This window comes from Engystomops pustulosus, chromosome 4 (genome assembly GCF_040894005.1).
Source record: "Engystomops pustulosus chromosome 4, aEngPut4.maternal, whole genome shotgun sequence".
NCBI classification, from domain to species: Eukaryota; Metazoa; Chordata; class Amphibia; order Anura; family Leptodactylidae; genus Engystomops; species Engystomops pustulosus.
Window position 1 is genome coordinate 196,848,191 of NC_092414.1, and position 18,163 is coordinate 196,866,353.

Sequence of the window (18,163 nt, forward strand, 5' to 3'; positions counted from 1 at the left end):
CCATGATTTTAAGCAGATTTGCAGAAATAAACAGAACACATGGGGAAGGGAAATGTGTGAAATATGCTGCAGTTCTAGAACAAATGTAGAGAAGGAACATTCTTTTCTTTCTAAACCTGGTGTCTGATTTATTTTTGACTGTTCCTGGTCTCTAAGAATTATATATATGTGCAGAATTTTCCCTTCCTGTTGCTAAATTCAGTAATGTTTTTGCATGACGTGACCAAGAGTGACACAGGGGAATGTCCAAGGTTATTTTTCACCTTCTATATCATTACGTTAAAGGAAACCTGTAGTAGGTTTCCTTTAACATAATGATATAGAAGGTGTTCAGGTAGATCCGGTGGCAGTGGCAGTAATACTTACTACTAGTTCTAGTCGTCACACCAGCTGTGAGCAGACTGTCGGACATTGCTGGTGAGGGCCCTGGGGTTGGTGCCCCTGGAGCCCTCTCTGTAATCCGGCCCTGCAAAGATAGATAAATAGATAGATATGTGATAGATAAGTTGTGATGTATAACATATAGATAGACATTAGGGGGGATATTTATCAGGGTTTCTTAAAATAATCGCGAATGCTAGCTTATTGATATAACTTACGATTATTTTCTCCATTCCGTCACATTCACCCCAGTGGGACATGAATGGGGGGGGGGGGGATGGTGCGGCCAGCGTTTCTATACCTGAGCCTGGGCACTTGCTGCAACCAGCAAATTTTCACATGTGGGCCCGGCGTAGAGCTAAATTCTGTGCAGGACCCCGCCAGATACAGCAAGTGGCCAAAGCAGCGGCGGAGCTATGATACATCGGCGTACGAGAGTCGTCATATGATAAATAACCCCCGAGATATCTATTATATCACATAGATCCATGGATAGATGTAAGATTATTATTATTAGAGATAGATAGATCTTTGTTGGCTTGCATCCTATTAGTCAAGCAATAATATTTTTGCCATGCTGCTCAGGATGTTGCAATTTTCTAATTAGGAGATAAATAGATATTCCAAAGAAAAATTAGACTGCACTCCAAAAATTAGTGTAAAGAACGAGTGGATGCTTTATTTACCCTAGGGCAACGTTTCTCAGGCTAGGGTCTGAAATGTTCCACTTGGGTAAATAAAGCACCCACTCGTTCTTTACACTCATTTTTGGAGTGAAGTCTAATTTTTCTTTGGAATATATATGCCTGGTGTGTCAAGACCGGATTGGGATTTGCACCCACAATGATTTTTGCTATTGCTATGGTTCTGCTGGACTTGTACGGTAATTTTTTGAGATAGATAAAGAAGAGGAGCAGCACAGTAATACTAGTTTGAATGAAGCAAAGTAATTTAAGACAAGACAGCAGGACCTCCAAAATATTCCAACAGAAGGTGGAATGGTGGTTTATAATCCATATGAAAAGGCAATGTTTCAGTCTTGAGAACGTTTCTGTGTTTGGAGATGAAACGTTGCCCTTTCATATGGATTAAAAACCTGTTTTTTCTTTTTATTTTATCTACATGGTGTTCTGCCTTCTCTTGGAATAGATAGATGCTTCCAAGTCCAAGCAACACAACAATGAACAATGAGAGAGGCTCAGTTATAGCCAAAACGTCGCTGCTTAATATGGAGCTAAGGGACCACCACCCACTTATTTTGCACCTTATTTTTGACCTGCATGGTAGATAGATAGATGTAGTAATGAAGTGAGTGAAACTTAACTTGTAAATGTCTTTGTCATATTGTGTAGCAGGTCCCAATAAATCACCATAAAATGTAATGTCCGGGCAGTGTCTGTGGCATTGTGCGGCCTCTCCCTCTCCATGGAGAACAGGGCAATTACTTCTCTCTAGTCTTACCAGGACTAAAAGGGACAAAAGTGTCACCATCCCCAGAGGACATCAAAGGATGGGGACAGGACCCCCTTCACCTTCTTTCTTCCATTGTCACAGCTGAGTGGACATTGGAGGGAGGGGTGAGAGAGCCTGGAGGCCCCATCATTAATAGCCATGAATGACTGACATATCCTTTATGGTCCACAATGACCAGGGGTGGCCCTATAGTTATCCCTAATGACACCGTAAGGGGCTGTAATCACACAGTGGAAGTCATCGCTCTACATCTCAGGTGGGAAAGTAGGTTCTCCTGGTATTGTCTCACCTGGAGACTTGCAGCGCTGGTCTGGGCCTGCACAGTGGAGCCCCCTATGTGCTGCAACCATGTCTTCTGTCACTACTGAGATTGGGCATGGGTGGCCAATTAGTTATGGATGCCCATGGTACTGGCCAAGGTGCCCACTCACCTTTGCCCATCTTCTGGCAGTGGGCGTTTGTTCAGGTCCTACTGATTGCCCTGAAACATGACCTCGGGGACACTATTCCCAGGAGTAGACCTTCGTGGACTACTGTTCCTGCGGCTATCCAGGATCTTTAGCGCCTTAGGGTGAAGACAAATGTGGCGTTTTTAGGCCGTTTTTGGGCCGTTTTTAGTTAGTGAGTTTTTAGATCGTAAAAAACTAATGCGTTTTTGACAGGTTTGACCAATTATCTTAATTCAAACTGGTCAAAAACACATGCGTTTTTTTCCGATCTGAAAACGCTCTACTAGAAACGGCCCAAAAACAGCCTAAAAACGCCACGTTTGTCTTCACCCTTAGGGAGTGGGTGAGAGACACTTTCCACCTATCCTAGTCTATGACACTATGGAGGGGGATTAACTAATTTTGGCGCAAGCACGACTGTCGCATTGGAGATCAGTCTCCTGAAAGCACAGCCCCATGTATTGAAGTGGCGCACGGTTGTAAGTAATGAACTACAGCCGTGAAGTAACCAGTCGTCCGCTATAAAAATGCCGACATCAATGAGTAGTGCTTCAAAATCTTACAAGCTTTAATTTTGCTTTCTGACCATTTTTTTCCTGGTCTACTGTGCGCCAAAATTTCCGCATAAAAATGCAGACAAAATACACATAAATGTGACGGATAATGTGGAAAAGTTAGGCCATGCCCACTTGCGCCAAAAAAAGACCGAGGAGTCGGGATAGTCGGAAATCTGTTCTTTCTGGCGCAAATGATCCGCAACACTTTTGCACCAAAAAAAAGTGAGTTCCCCACAATTTTTTGGCACTTTTTTTATGCCATTTGGTGTGATATAGCCGAAACTCAGGAGTAGAAAATCAATTTCACAGACACCAGTGTGCCATCAGAATATGAAGAGAAATGTACTGGTGCCTATGACAGGCGTAGCTTTCATAGTGAATTATAACACATTTGCCTTCTGCCACCTACTGGTCACAATACATAATAAATTTGTAAAAATAGATGTCATATGAAGGTCTTCTCAGGCTCCTCTTTTTTGGATTTTATTATGCATGAATGAACTGTGCACAGTTTCCACTACAGCCACACAGTTATAGCAGCTACCCACAGTAAGTGGGGAAAGACAAAACCCTCAATGGTCGTGTAATATACAGGGTAGAATTATTTTAAGAACAGTCTACCTGGGACTGCTGTAGTGTCCTGCTCTACAGCCATCAGGTGTAATGACATCATATTGCGCCTGCCGGCCTCTGCCGCGCATAGCCTCAGTAAAGGCTCGACTCCCTGCATCACCACTGCATTCAACTCAGTCAGCATCTGGAGATACCCCTCTATACCTAGGTATAGTGTGGCCCAGGCCAGGGGTAGAATCTCCATACCAGGGGGTGTAAAATAATGGAAAAACCTTAGGCAACGGAGCAGGGAGAGGCTACCCCAGTACCCTCTATAGCTAGGCTACATTCACACTACTACGTGCTACGGTACAGCGGCCCCACATGGCAGTGCCGGGGAGAGGAGGAGGGGGCGATCACCGCTCACCCCTGCCCCTCTGCATAGGAATATACGAATATAAGCAGCGCCGTATTCTGGAGAAGGAAAGGACATATCTTTCTACGGGGTAAAGAGCGGTACGGTGCTGCACATGTGCTGCACCATACCGCTCCCGTTGGGCACCGTGCGCCCATTGCCGTCTATGGGGAACGTATACATCGGCCATATATACATCAGCCGTATATATACCCCCCACAGGGCAGTGTAAATGTAGCCTTAATTAGCATAGTAATAAAATAAATGTTTATTCACACATGCTGCATACATACAAGGAAATGTAAAATGTGGAATCTACCTCTGGATCTACTTTGATTCTGGATGCTAGATTTCCATTAACTTACCAGAGCTGAATCCACAATAAAATTTTGAAAAATTAACCAGTTCGCGACCGCCCGCCATGTATTCACGGCGGCGGTCGGGTCGCGCTGCATGGAGAGGGCTCACGGACTGAGCCCTCTCCATAGCCGGTAAGTCTTTGCTGCATATTGCAACAAAGGCTTACCGGTAACACCCGCGATCGGTGCTAGCAGGTGTTTTCACAGCGATGGCTGCCGGCAAAGCTGCCGGCAGCCTCAAAAAGATAGCGGCGCACGGTCTGTCTCCATGGTAGCCTCGGGTGTTCCGAATACCCGAGGCTATTTTGCTTTAACCCCTTCATTACAATGTGCTCATAGCACATTGTAATGAATGAGGAGGAAAATCCCCATATACTGCCATACTGTAGTATGGCAGTATATGGTAGGATCGATCAGACAACCTAGGGTTAAAGTACCCTAGGGAGTCTGAAAAATAGTAAAAATAAAAATTAAATAAAGTTTAAAAAAAAAATTATAATAAAAAAACCTAAAATTTCAAATCACCCCCCTTTCCCTAGAACTGACATAAATATAAATAAACAGTAAAAATCATAAACACATTAGGTATCGACGCGTCCGAAAATGCCCGATCTATAAAAATATATTAACGTTTTTTCAATGCGTTTAACCCCGTAACGGAAAATAGCGCTCGAAAATGGCACTTTTTTGCCATTTTGAAAAATATAAAAAAATCTATAAACAGTGATCAAAAGGTCGTACAGTCCTAAAAATGATTTCATTGAAAATATTATCAAATTTCGCAAAAAATGACACCACCCACAGCTCCGTACAACAAAGTATAAAAAAGTTATTAGCGCCAGATGTTGGCAAAATCAAAAAAATAATTTTTGTACAGGTTTTAATTTTTGTAAATTTATGAAAATATTATAAAACCTATACAAATTTGGTATCCCCTTAATCGTACTGACCCAAAGAATAAAGTAGACCTGTCATTGCGGCGCTCAGTGAAAGACGTAATATCCAAGCCCACAAGAAAATGGCGCAAATGCGTTTTTCACCATTTTCACTGCATTTGGAATTTTTTTCCCGCTTCCGAGTACATGGCATGGAATATTTAATACCATCTCTATGAAGTGCAATTTGTTATAGATTTTTGAAGGTGGGGAATGAAAAATGGATATGAAAAAACAGGAAAGGGCCGGTCCTTAACCGGTTAAAGGACATCTACCACCAAGATGAAAGACTGTATGCAAATGAGCCTCAGGGCTTTCCATTAACACCTATGAAGCCTGGAGCCCCCCCCCCCCTGCTCATTTGCATACAGTCCTTGTAGTTGCCCTAATTTTTGTGTATATCCCTGGCAGGTGGTATGGCAGAGGCCTGTGATGGTAGCGGCAGGCTAGGGATACATACACAGCAAGTAGAGATCTTGAAAAACTCATGGTTCCTTGATTGGAAAAACTGTAACTGCAGCAGGTAACAGGCTGAAAAACCGATTCTTTCCTCTAAGGGTTAGCAGAGCTGTGGCAGGAAAAGTCCTTGTCTAGCAGAAAACTCAGCAAGCTGGGTGGGCTCTGCTGCATAAGCAGCACAAAAGCAATCGGAGTGTTCTGTATCACAAAACGGAAGTATTAACCCTTTAATGACCACAGCTTTTTACGGTGGTCATTAAGGGCACTTCATCTGACGTGACGCCTTTCTACGGTAGGACGTCAGAAGAAGATTTAGGGATATCGGGTCAGTCTGGTGCCGGTGTCGGGCCCAGACCCAGACCCAGCACTAATACCTGGGATGGGAAAAACTCTGATCCCGGGTGGATCAGAACACACACACCCCGTGTGCACCGGGGGATCCGATCCCTCATGCCACAGCCCCGTGGTCTGACGAGTTCCACTGAGGCTGCTGGCTTCCTTTCCCGCCATGTTCCGCCTCCTGGCAGGACCCGCCTGTATATAACTGAGCATGTGTAAAGGCTTGAACAAGCGATCAGATAAACGCTTGTTCAAGCCAAAGGGTGGAAAATTAAAAATTATAATTAAATTATAAAAATAATAATTAAATAAATAAAATAAAAGTCCCATAATCTCCCCAGTTACGCATAAAATGCAAAGTATATAAAACACAAAAAAAGTACATATTTGGTATCACCGCATCAGTATTAATCTGTACAATAAATCTAAATCAATATTGAACTAGTTACGTTCCCTAGTATGATACAAATGAAAAGAACAACTCTTTTCGCAAAAAACAAGCCCTCAACCAGATCTGACAACAGAAAAATACAGAAGTTATGGCCCTGAAAAATTGTCGATAGTAAAAAACAATGCGATTTTCTCCAATATTGGTTTTGCTCAGTAAAATTGAGCAAAGATAAGAAAACCTAGATAAATGAGGTATCACTGTAATCGTAATGAACCAGAGAATAAAGATAGAATATTATTTTTACGTTACGGTGAGCGTTGAAAAGAAAATGCTAAAAATCCAAAATAAAAATTGATGATTTTGTTTTTGTCCCCTTTGAAATAGTTAATAAATATCTCATGGATAAGCTATAGACCCCCCCCCCCCCCCAAAAAAAAAAAATTAATTACCTATACATGGTATCTCACCTTGCAAATAATAAGCCTCATATGTTCACATTACCAAAAATATTCAAATTCATAGCTCGTACAATGTGACAATACAAATCTGCTGTGAATGGCGCTGCTTCCATTCTATGCCCCGCCGTGCGCCCATACAGCAGTTAATCACCACATATGGCAGTGGTGGCGAACCTATGGCACGGGTGCCAGAGGTGGCACTCAGAGCCCTTTCTGTGGGCACCCGGGCCATCGCCCCAGCACAGCAGACAGGACTCTTCCTGCAGTTCCAAGCATCTTAAAAGATGCTGCTTTCAGGGATAATTTGATACTTACTCCGCTACTTGGGACTGTAGGAAGAGGGAGAATTAGACAGGGTCGATTTATTTTTGGAGGACCTTCTGCTGGACCCATGATTCTCTGTGTACAGAGGGAAACTGGAAAGAAGCTAAAATGCTGAAAATTTTCCATCTTTCTACTGTGTTGCTGTCCTCAGGAGGCCAATATGATTGAAAGTTGTTGAAGAACAGGGAGCAATAAGTTACTGCTTTAATTTTTGGTTGGCACCTCACGATAAATATGCAGGTTTTGGGTTGCAGTTTGGGCACTTGACCTCTAAAAGGTTCGCCATCACTGACAAAAGGGGTATCAGTACACTCGGGAGGAATTGGTCATCAAACGTTGCAGAGCGTTTCATCATTTAATTTATTATGAAAATGTCAGTTTTGGCCTAAATAAATGTATTTTCCCCCCCAAAAAATCAAAATTTTGTATTGTTTTAACCCATGTGAAACACTTAAAGGGTTAATATACTCGATAGAAGTTGTTTTACATACGTTGAGGGGTGAAGTTTCTATAGTGGGGTAATTTATGGGGTTTTACGATTTTTTTAGGACTTTTAATGTCACTTGGAAGCTTAAAAATGTGAGTTTGGGTGATTTTCATCAAAATGAGAAAAATCGCACCTAAAGTTCTGCACCTCATAACATCCTAGAAAAATGAGAGGATGCATAAAATATCATCTCAACATAAAGAAGACATTCCAGAAATGTTAATTATCAAGCTTTTTGGGTAGTTTTACTTCCTGTCTGGAAAGCAGAACATTTCAAATTTGGAAAATAAAGAATTTTTCTGAACTTTTACCAAATTTTCACTTTTTTTCAGAACGAAACGCAAAACTTATCACTTAAATTTTATAACTAACATGAAGTACAATGTGTCACGAGAAAACATTCTCAAAATCACTTGGATATGTTAAAGCGTTCCGAAGTTATAACCAATTATCGTGACATTGGGCAGATTTGAAAAATCGAGTCTGGTCATTGAGCTGAAAACTATTGTCGGTGATAAGGGGTTAACTCTTAGGTGGATAGACAAATAAATATATATATATAATGCACATGTAATGCCCTATTTCTACCACCTGGTGGCAGTGTTGTGCCAGACAGCCTAACTACCATTAGATGCCCTCTCTGCTAATCTCCAGCATGCAAGAGAAAAACTTTGCTTGTTCTGCCGGCTGCAGTGCAAGGAATGTTATCTAGCGCATGCGTCAGATTTGCATATAGAACCAGTGACTTAAGAAAACACTTAAAGGGTTATTCCTCCCATCTGAGCAATAACATTTAATTTAATTCATTTGCCATATGTAAACATTTCTTCAATTGGATGTTATTAAAAAAAATGTTCCTGTGTGAAGATAATTTCTCATAAATGTAGTAATGCTGTCCCTTAGAAATGAGATGGCTTCCTCGGATACGACCACCTCACATTTTGGCAGCAGTGGCCAGACATGAGCTATTGAGTCCTGCCTGACCACCAGGGTTCAGCGATCATTACCACAGGACGGCTGTAGGACCTGCAGTAACTCCCGGATATTTCATATACAAAAACTTTTTGTTTCTTTGTGCAATCCCTCCAGCAGAGGTGGTCGTATCCAAGGACACAGTCTCGTTTCTAATGGACCGTATCACTACATTACTGGAAAATTATCTTCACACTGGAACATTTTTTTAATAACATCAAATTGAAGAAACAGGGAGTCTGAATGGTCTGTAAGCAGGAAGGGGGTGTTAATAAATGACATTACGGCAGAGCGCAGATAGATTCCCTGCAGAGCACCTCAGGCTCATTTGAATATTTTAAAAACGTATATTTCTCCAAAATGTGGGCATTCAAAGATAGAAGGAAAGAAGATTGATACAAACGGGGACATAAGGGGGGGTGAGTGATAATCATCTATTATCAGGGAATGTAATGGTAAATGTCCTTTATTATAGCAGTTTTTACAGATCCTGGGGCTATAGAAGGGCCTTATTATATGGATATCTACACTGCTGATGGAGCTGCCTGATTCCTTCTTCATCAGTACTGTAAGGCTAAATTCACACACATTCACATACATCGGCGCCGGTGAGAGGAGGAGGGGATGAGCGGCGCTCACCGCGCCCCTCTCCATAGTGAAACATGGGGCACAGCGTCGTATTCCGGGAATGTGTTCCTCACGTCTGCTGCACCGTACCGCTCCATATGGTGCTGTGCGCCCATTGCCGTTTTGGGAGGGGGCGTATATACAGCTGTTTGAATGTAGCCTAAAACAGCTGTTCAACGGTGTTCCCTATTCACCTACCAATAACCTTTCTTACGGATAGGTCATAACCCCTTCCTGCCAAAGCTTCTTTTCCATTTTGCGTTTCAGTTTTTTTGCTTCCCAACTTCATCAATCACTCACTTTCTTTGAATTGTTCTGTGTGAGGGCTTGTTTTCTGTGGGATAAATTGTACTTCCCATTGACAGTATTTAATATTTCATGCAATGTATTCGGAAGGTGGGGAAACTGACAAAGTAAATGTAGTTGCAATATTTTCCTGTGGATGCTGTTTTTAATGTGCGTTCCAAATGCGTTCCTTTATTCCATTTAATCCAATATTATCACAGAGATAAAATCGTATAGTCCTGGCCCACGTATGGTGGCTTTGCCACCCGCTCCAAATTTTCTGGAAAGAAGTTCTTAACAATATAGAATTAATATGCAAAACGCAACTACCTCGACAACCCAGTGTTATACTTTTGGGAAAACCTGACCCAAATTTTACTCCCCAGAAGAAAGATTTAGCCACCATTCTTATATCAACCGCGAAAACTACTCATCCCACGCAATTGGAGGTCAAACTTGGTCCCCACCCTCTCCCAGTGGAAAGATAAAGTTGGCAAAATTTGCAGATTTGAAGAATTAGACCACTGGGAGGGGGACAAGACACAAATTCCTGAAAATTTAGACACCGTGGTGTCAATATAACGAGTCTACAAACCCAATCCCCCCCTCCTTCCTAACTACCAATCTGTATACCTTTTCCTTTGTAGCTCCCCATTTCTTAGTTATCTGAAGAGAAGACACCTACTCCTGCCAAGAAACTAATTATACTTATTGCCTAGTTGTTATTGCTTATTGTTTATTTTATGTTTATAAATGGTAAGCATCATAGTAATCTTATTGCTAACAAAATGTAAAATTGTACAATGTATGGCTTTATATTTTTACTCTGATAAAAATATAAAGCCATAAAATATCCAAAAATTTATTGTAACATCTTAAAATATGTAGATAATCCAAAATACAGGATACAGGAATCCATTTTTGTCTCTTTTCTACGCGGTGTGCATTCCTGTATCCTGTATTTTGGATTATCTTCATATTTTACCATGTTACATTAAAATTTGGGATATTTTACCCTGTCTTTGGATTCCGTTTAAGAAGCTGGCCTATACATTTTTATCTCTGTGATAGTATTGGATAACTATCAATAGCTTACAGTAGTGGAGGGAACGGCATGGTGATGATTCACCTGAGTGCCGCCCCCTTAAGGGCATGTAGATCTCCCGTCTGAGGCGAGATGAAAATGTGCAGATGTGCCTCTTGCCTCCATCATCTCCCCATATATTGTGGCTTCTCATCTCATCATTTTGTGGCCTCTCATGTTCACCTCATCCTTTGGGCATCCTCTTACATTGAGACCCCTGCACCCACACCCATTCCCCCACACCCCCTCAGATTGTGGCCCCCATACCTTGTCTGAAGCTCCCGGAACTAGGCACCTACGTTGTGGCTAGTGAAGCAGGTGTAGTATCACTATGTAAGCGCTGAAGGTACTATTGTCCTGGCTTCACTTCCCGCAGCGTGAGAGGACTCATTGGACTCAGATGCAGGGCATGTATAATGTTTTTTTTTCAATGAGTCTCAAATTGGTCCCAAATTGACCTGACAGGTTCTCTTTAAGGTGTTAATGGTTTAAGAACTGAGCAGATTATATTGGTTTGCCCTTTTCTGGGCATAAGACATGTATAGATCTCTCTTGGTCACGGCCTATCTTATGGTTGGGCCCTTTATTGGGCATATTTACATAGAGTGATAAAAAGTGTATCAAAGTAAGGCGGTGCAGCAATGATGACTATCTGAGATTGACCTGGACAGTCCTGGATTTTTGGTTCTATCCCGAGATCCTCTGGACTCAGAGGTGAATATAATGGTGATGATGATGTGATGGCACCTGCCAGATTCTGTGCCACACACTGCTGCGGCAGTGGAGACAGAAGAGAAAAGGACTGCTGCGGTGGAACAGGGAAAGGCTTGTTGGATGTAGGGATCTAACGAAAAAGGGAAATTTATAAACATGTGGGCTACAAAAATAGGGGCATTATAAAAGGTGGTGCTACACTCCAAGGCAAGGGCTACGGAACAAGCTGCTACAGGAGATGTATGTGAATGGGTCAGGTAATATTTTCCAGCCGCCACTGGGTTTACAATGTTTCTTCATATGGCTTACCTGTGGTGTTGTCAGGAGGCAGTACCCAGAAGTAGCCTCTAGGTGGCAGTAGATAACAAGTAGATTGTCACAAATGTCCTCGTTATCTGACATTTCTGAGACAAATTGGGAAACTTGATATTTTCCCTTTAAAATCGTTAACCAAGTGCATTGCCATTGCCCGACCAGGGCTACAAGGCCCGGGAGTGTTAGGGGGCCCAATATGAAAAGACATGTATGTTAGGCGGTCTGCAGCTTTAAGTGAGTCCGGTGAAGGGACGACGTGAGATAATGATAGACTAGGGATGGCTCCTGCTTTATTCCAGCACCTGGCACCATTTCTTTTGTCTATTCCAGGCCCTAGATAAACAGGATCCTCAACAAAGCGCCCGCGGGATTACTGGATAATCCGGCACTGAGCTCCCTGTGTATAAATATTCTGTACTATTGTTATATCACACGCCGCCCTGTAGGACAGTGATGGGGGGAATATTTCACGTATTCCTGTCAGGATGACACTTATATCCCAGTTATATTCCTTCTATGCACAGATGGGGCTTTGCCCCTCACCGTCCTTGTACCCATTGCAACGACCTTCATTAAAGAGAATTAACCCTATCTAGATGATACTTTCACAAGGTCAGAGGTCACGTTTGATCCTGTTGTCTTCGGCGCTGTCATGACAATGCTCCCGTCCAACTTGAACTTTTACTTACATGTTTGTCAGATTCTCCTCATTATAGATTAACCTGGATTTGTGCTCGGCAGCTGTCTCCTGACTCCACATCCAGTCCTGCCTTGTATAGACCTCTTCACAGAGCGATCATCTTACATAATCATTGCCCGATGGCGAGTGTCACATAGGAGCTGACACTCCATCAGATGCCTCGTAGCTTCAAATCATCAAAGTTGTCTCTGCGGAGCGCGAGATGGAGGGAACATTCATGTCAAATGTCAGAACAGGAGAGGCCTTAGTCCTGTTATGGTGGGCTGTCATCTACCATTGTCAAAAAAGTCCCAAATTTTTGTCTTCTGCTGTTCCAATCCCACTCAAAAGTGAGCTTTACAGGGTCAAGATAGTTGATCTGGATGCACTAAAGTCCTACACTATAAGGGTGGAGGGATTACAGTAAATGTTGACCACTATATTAAGACTCCAGAAAGTTTCCCACTTTTCAGAAGACTCCTAGAAATTCTGGACCAGTAGGCATACCTGGTGTCTGCAAAACAACATTGTGACTGGGCCCATTTTATGTTTTCCAGATTGCAGATAAGTTGTGCACCACTCCTTCTTCTGTGCCAGGGTGCATTCCCACTTTTTGGGAAATAATAATGTAGAAGAACATATACCGAGTTAATGCTGACTTGATTTATAACCCTGTGAAGACACACGGCCCATACATGGCCATACGGTAAACATGTGGAGAACTTTACTATCCCAAGTTCTATGGAATGTTTGATAGGAGAATGGTAAGCAGATGCTTATCTCCCCCTTGAATCTTCACATGAAATATTATCCATAAATGTCCATCACGGCACCTGTAACTTGTTACGAGCTACGAGCGAGTCTTTGACTGAACTGTCTCCAAGCGCAGATCTCAGCTGGAATAAGCCCTCAGACTATAAGCGTTCTGTCTCATATTAGCACCTTGTTACAATAGTGTCCGTCTGGTGGCCATAAAGCCGGCAGCATTGTCCAGCCTTACGTCAGCAAACCATACCATGAGTCATTGCCGACTTGTGGAACTTATGGAATGTTCTAGGGAAACAACCTAAGGAGAAAAACCTTTTGGGAATGCTGTTCTATCCATTATAGGCAGAAGATGGTCAAATAATAAACCAAGCAATAAACAAGTCCATGGGTCTATTTCATAGGGGTTGGTGGGCCTGAGGGTGCACTCAAGTCTATCTATATCTGGAAGAAGCATATAGGGGGACATTAATCATAGTCTGTTAGACTGTTTTGAGCGTCTTGTAGCGCAAAAATATGGCGCATCTCATTAATTTGGCACATTTATGCGCCATTTTCTGGCGCACGGCAAAGTTCGGCACTTAGTGGTTTTGAGTCCCTGCGCTTTATCTGACATAGTGAGTGCCTCCTATACAGATGTTTGCACGGGATCTGCAACATCCCCCACCGGGGCCTAGCCCTTGAGGTGAGGCCTGGAGACAGCCGGGGCCCGCGGTACCGGAGTGGCTGGCGGTTGCGGCCTAAGCACGCTATTGTCACGGTGCTTGGTACGGGGGGAACCGGAGGGCTGTCCTACAGCCTGGCAGGTCTCCAGCAGGGTGGTGTTGGCAAGAAATGATGAGGGAGCGGCTGCTATAGCGGATCTCCCTGGGGCAACCCCTTAATGTCCCGAGTGTGAGTCTCTGGGTGATGGACAGGGTGCCGGTGATGAAGGCAGCCGTATTAGCAGGGACCAGACGGAGACAGAAGTTGAAGAAAACAACTTACAGTTCTTTATTTGAGCCGCAGGAACCGCAGCAAACGTGCCTTTAACAGGTAGGTAGGGTGCTGAGATGTGAGTTGGAGGGAGCCTCAGGAGATAGTTCACCAGCCTGGATTTAGAGGGCAGGCTGGGAGGCAGCTGTGTCCTGGTAGGAAGCTTCAGCTTGTCCTGTAGGGCTTCAGGTATCACCTTTAAAGGTAAGATGATACCCCTTTTCCTCACTACACTAACTCTAGTCTAATGCTCCACTCTTCAGAGGCAGGGGCTAGGCTCTTCCTGCTCTGGTATGGGCTAGACAGAGATTACTCACTCACTCACTGATCTCTAGGATTCTCCTAAAGTCCTCTTTCTCTCCAGAATCTGAGACAGACTTCTCTAGAACATTCCTGGCCAGAGGTTTTATTACCTTCCTTTGGTCAGGTGGTGGCTGCTCCTCCAATCACATCTCAGCTTACAGAGGACAGGATGTAACACATATCATTGGACAACAGCATCTTGCATCATACAAAATACTTAACCTCTGCCTTGCCAGGCAGGATTCACCACTGCAATACCCCTATGTCCTGTCAGGACCATGTAGTGTAATGGGATTACATGCAGGTGGGACGTATTCGCAAACCCTACCTCGCCATTGCATCGGCGAGGGTGTTGCAGATCTATCACTAATTTGCGCCTAAAGAGGCGCAAAACAAGGCGCAAAAATGCACCTACTCTGAGCAGGTGCACTTCCAAAAAACTTCCCTTTTCATTACTAAAAACATACATTTTAGGTTCCCAAATGAAAAATTCCCTCTATGCAACATGGAAAATACTTCGGAGCAGTTATAAAATGTAAAATTTCTCCAGTAACGACTTCATAATTTCCTATAGGATCATCTCTGGGAGTGATTATTATCTTATTGTACAGATCTGAGAATATTATCAGTCTCTGTTTCCTGTACCTTATAATAAAAAAGGAAAAGACTAATTTTTTTTTTTTTTTTTTACATATCTGTAACTTTTAGTCCCTGCAGTTACATCACAATGATAGTTTTTTTGTGCAGAGATGAAGCCCTGAACGTTCTGTCACATTTTCTCAGTCTCCTTTCATTATTGCTCACAAATGAGATCTAACAATTGCGCCAAATTTGGCGCTAATTTAGGCGCAAATGAATCGGACATGCGACAATTCCAAAGTGCATTTACTAAGCCGGAACTAGATCCATCATAGATCAGGAGCCAAAAAGAAGAGCAAACCAGGCGCAAAAACAGGCGAACCTGAGACCCACTATGATGAATGTCCCCCATAGAGTTGAAGTCAAGGACATAAAATAACAATACAAAAAATCTGGCTCAATCCAACACACTAGGGATGTATATAATTAATGGCACATCACACAACACTATACAATTATATACCTCACAACTTTCGGGACGATAAAATGTGGAGAAAATTTGCTGTACGACACATAAACTCATACCGGCCCTGCCCCTAACCTTTAAAGCATAATATTCCCCTTAATGAACCCTATACTATACAATGGGGCACATTTACTTACCCGTCCCGTCGCGATCCCCGAGATGCGTTGTCCGACGAGGATTCGGAGCTGCCGCGATTCACTAAAATCGTGCGTCCAAATTCCTGCATGTGTCGCTTCCCCGCTCAGGTCCGCCGGAGTTCACCTTCTTCTTCCCGGTGCATGTAGGTGTATGGCTTGCGACACAATTTGGAATGTTAAATCCCGCGCGGTCAGAATCCGTCGGGTTGTCCTACAGCCCTCCCCCTGATTTGTGTCGCATGAAAATCCGATTACGTGCGCTAAAAACCCCAGTTAAATGTGGCGCAAAACTGAAAAAGTGGGGGAACCCGACAAAAATGCGGTCCGCAGACCCTTAGTAAATGTGCCACAATGTCTCCCAGTATAATGACCTCATTCTGTGACACATCACCTTGTGTAATGCCCCTCTGGGGCTCCACTTATAATGCCCTTTAATGTGACTCACCAACTAATTATGCCCCCTTTCCATAGACTCCACCTATAAACTCTTCTACTATTTTTTGTCGGACCCCATTTTAAATGTGCCCTATCCTCCCCTCCCCTAACTTATAATACCCCTACAAATTATTCTCCTTTTTCTGTAGCACCCTAATTTTTAATACATCCATCTTTGTAGAGCACCCCATTCTAATACACTTCTAAAAAATAGACACCACTGCAGCAGCTTTCTTCTATGGAATTGGAAGACACGATGGGTCATCACATTGGCTGGAAGGCCTCTGCTACACAGCATCAGATGATAAATGGAAGAGTGGGGAGCTGATGGCTCCCTGCCTAATCATTGCATTCAACTATATCTGTATTTAGAAACCTGGGACATACCAACCGCTGCCATGGACTGATCTGAAAATCTGAGACTCTCCCACTCCATCTGGGACAAGTAATGACTGGTACATGTTAGATGGGTGGTCATAAAACAAATTGTGCTGCAGGGGTCAGACACCAGAAGATACACCCCTGTCCCACCTTAGTTCATATACTCATGATAAGATATCCATGAACACAGAAGCTGGTGGTAGAACAAATGACTAATATTTTGCTGTGTTCCCCTATTTTTAGTTTGGGTGGAGAAGTATTTCTTCTTGTGTTGCATCACAGTCGGCTCACTGGCCCCTGCCTGACATTGGGCTTCTATGTTGCGGCACATGCTAAGTACATTGTGCAAACATATAAAGGACATATCTTGTGAAATCTCCGTCATTGAGATGTAAAATGAGCTGTGTAAATACGAGACATATCCATTTTCTCTGAGACACATAAGAAGTAGGAGGTAAGGTCATGCAAAACATTGCACAGGAAACCATTTAGTGCTCGGCTATTATTACCCTGTGATTCTCTCCATACAAAACATTCCTGCCGCAGCATTCCAGGCGTTCATGAAACTAAATACAGATGTGAGCCAGCGCTTATCGGACGCTACATCAATAAACTCTTATACAAACAGCTTGTACCACTACAACTCCCAGCGGGCACCACGGAGCACTTCAACCCCAGCGAGATACCAGAGCCGACCGATTGTCCTGATTTCCCTTAAAATGTTCTGTTTTATCCTATTACACTATTTTTCAGAGATAAGGAGTGAATCCCTGCCAAATATCATGAGATTGTTACCATATGTATCCCTAAAGGGATTGTCCTACCAATGAAACCTATCCTGTAGAATGTGTCTTATGACTGGGGGGTCTGACCACTGGGACCACAAGGAATGATGAGAACTAAATCAGTGGCAGGGGTGAAGGCACTTTTTTAGTAAGTGGATTCCCCATGCAGTGTCTCTCGACATCAGGTGTGACGAGACATTAGTAAGTGTCAGGTACTGCTTTGTAGCAGGTGACTGTGCTCCTGATGCTGCCCTCCATTTTGCTGCAGGTGGTGCTGTCTGAGGCAAGAGGCTCAACTCACCTCATGGCTGGTGCGTCACTGTTCGGTGCTGTACCTGCCTTTAATTCACTTCATCCAACAGTGGGAGATAGCTATCCTATAAGATACTTACAAGTGAATGGATAGGTGGTAATGCCACATGGGACACAAGCAGCCCAATGTTTTTGTGATTTTGCACCCCATGGAACCAACCACTTTTCTTCCCCTCCTCTATCCTGTGTATAGTGAATAGATATAATTTGAGTGACAACCCCTTTAAAGGGTACATGTCAGGCTGATTTGAAACACCAAACCTTAGTGTTCCAGATCACCCTATAGGTGCCACTTGTAAAAAACCTAAGTAATGACCATAAGGCTTTTGAGACTGGAGCTACTAGTAGACTAGTGGCTGGGAAGCCATTCTTTATTTACATTGTAGAAAACTCGTAATCTCTGTATGAAGGATCATTATATATTATATTATGTCGCTATAATATGCGTCTAAGAATAAATGGAGTAGGTGTGGACCCCATTACTGTTCCCTTTTTTCCACCTAGAATTATTGTCTAGGAAAAAGCTCATCTTTTGTGTAGAAGAAATCCTCAGTGAGACATAGAGCGCTCCTTCGTGACGTAGTTATAACCATTTACTTCAGTAAAAAAAAGTTTTATTGAACAATATAGGGACCGATCTATAATCCTTGAGCATTAATTACATGATATTACAAGCTATTGGGCTTGTCGGGGCTGAAAAATCTTGGCTT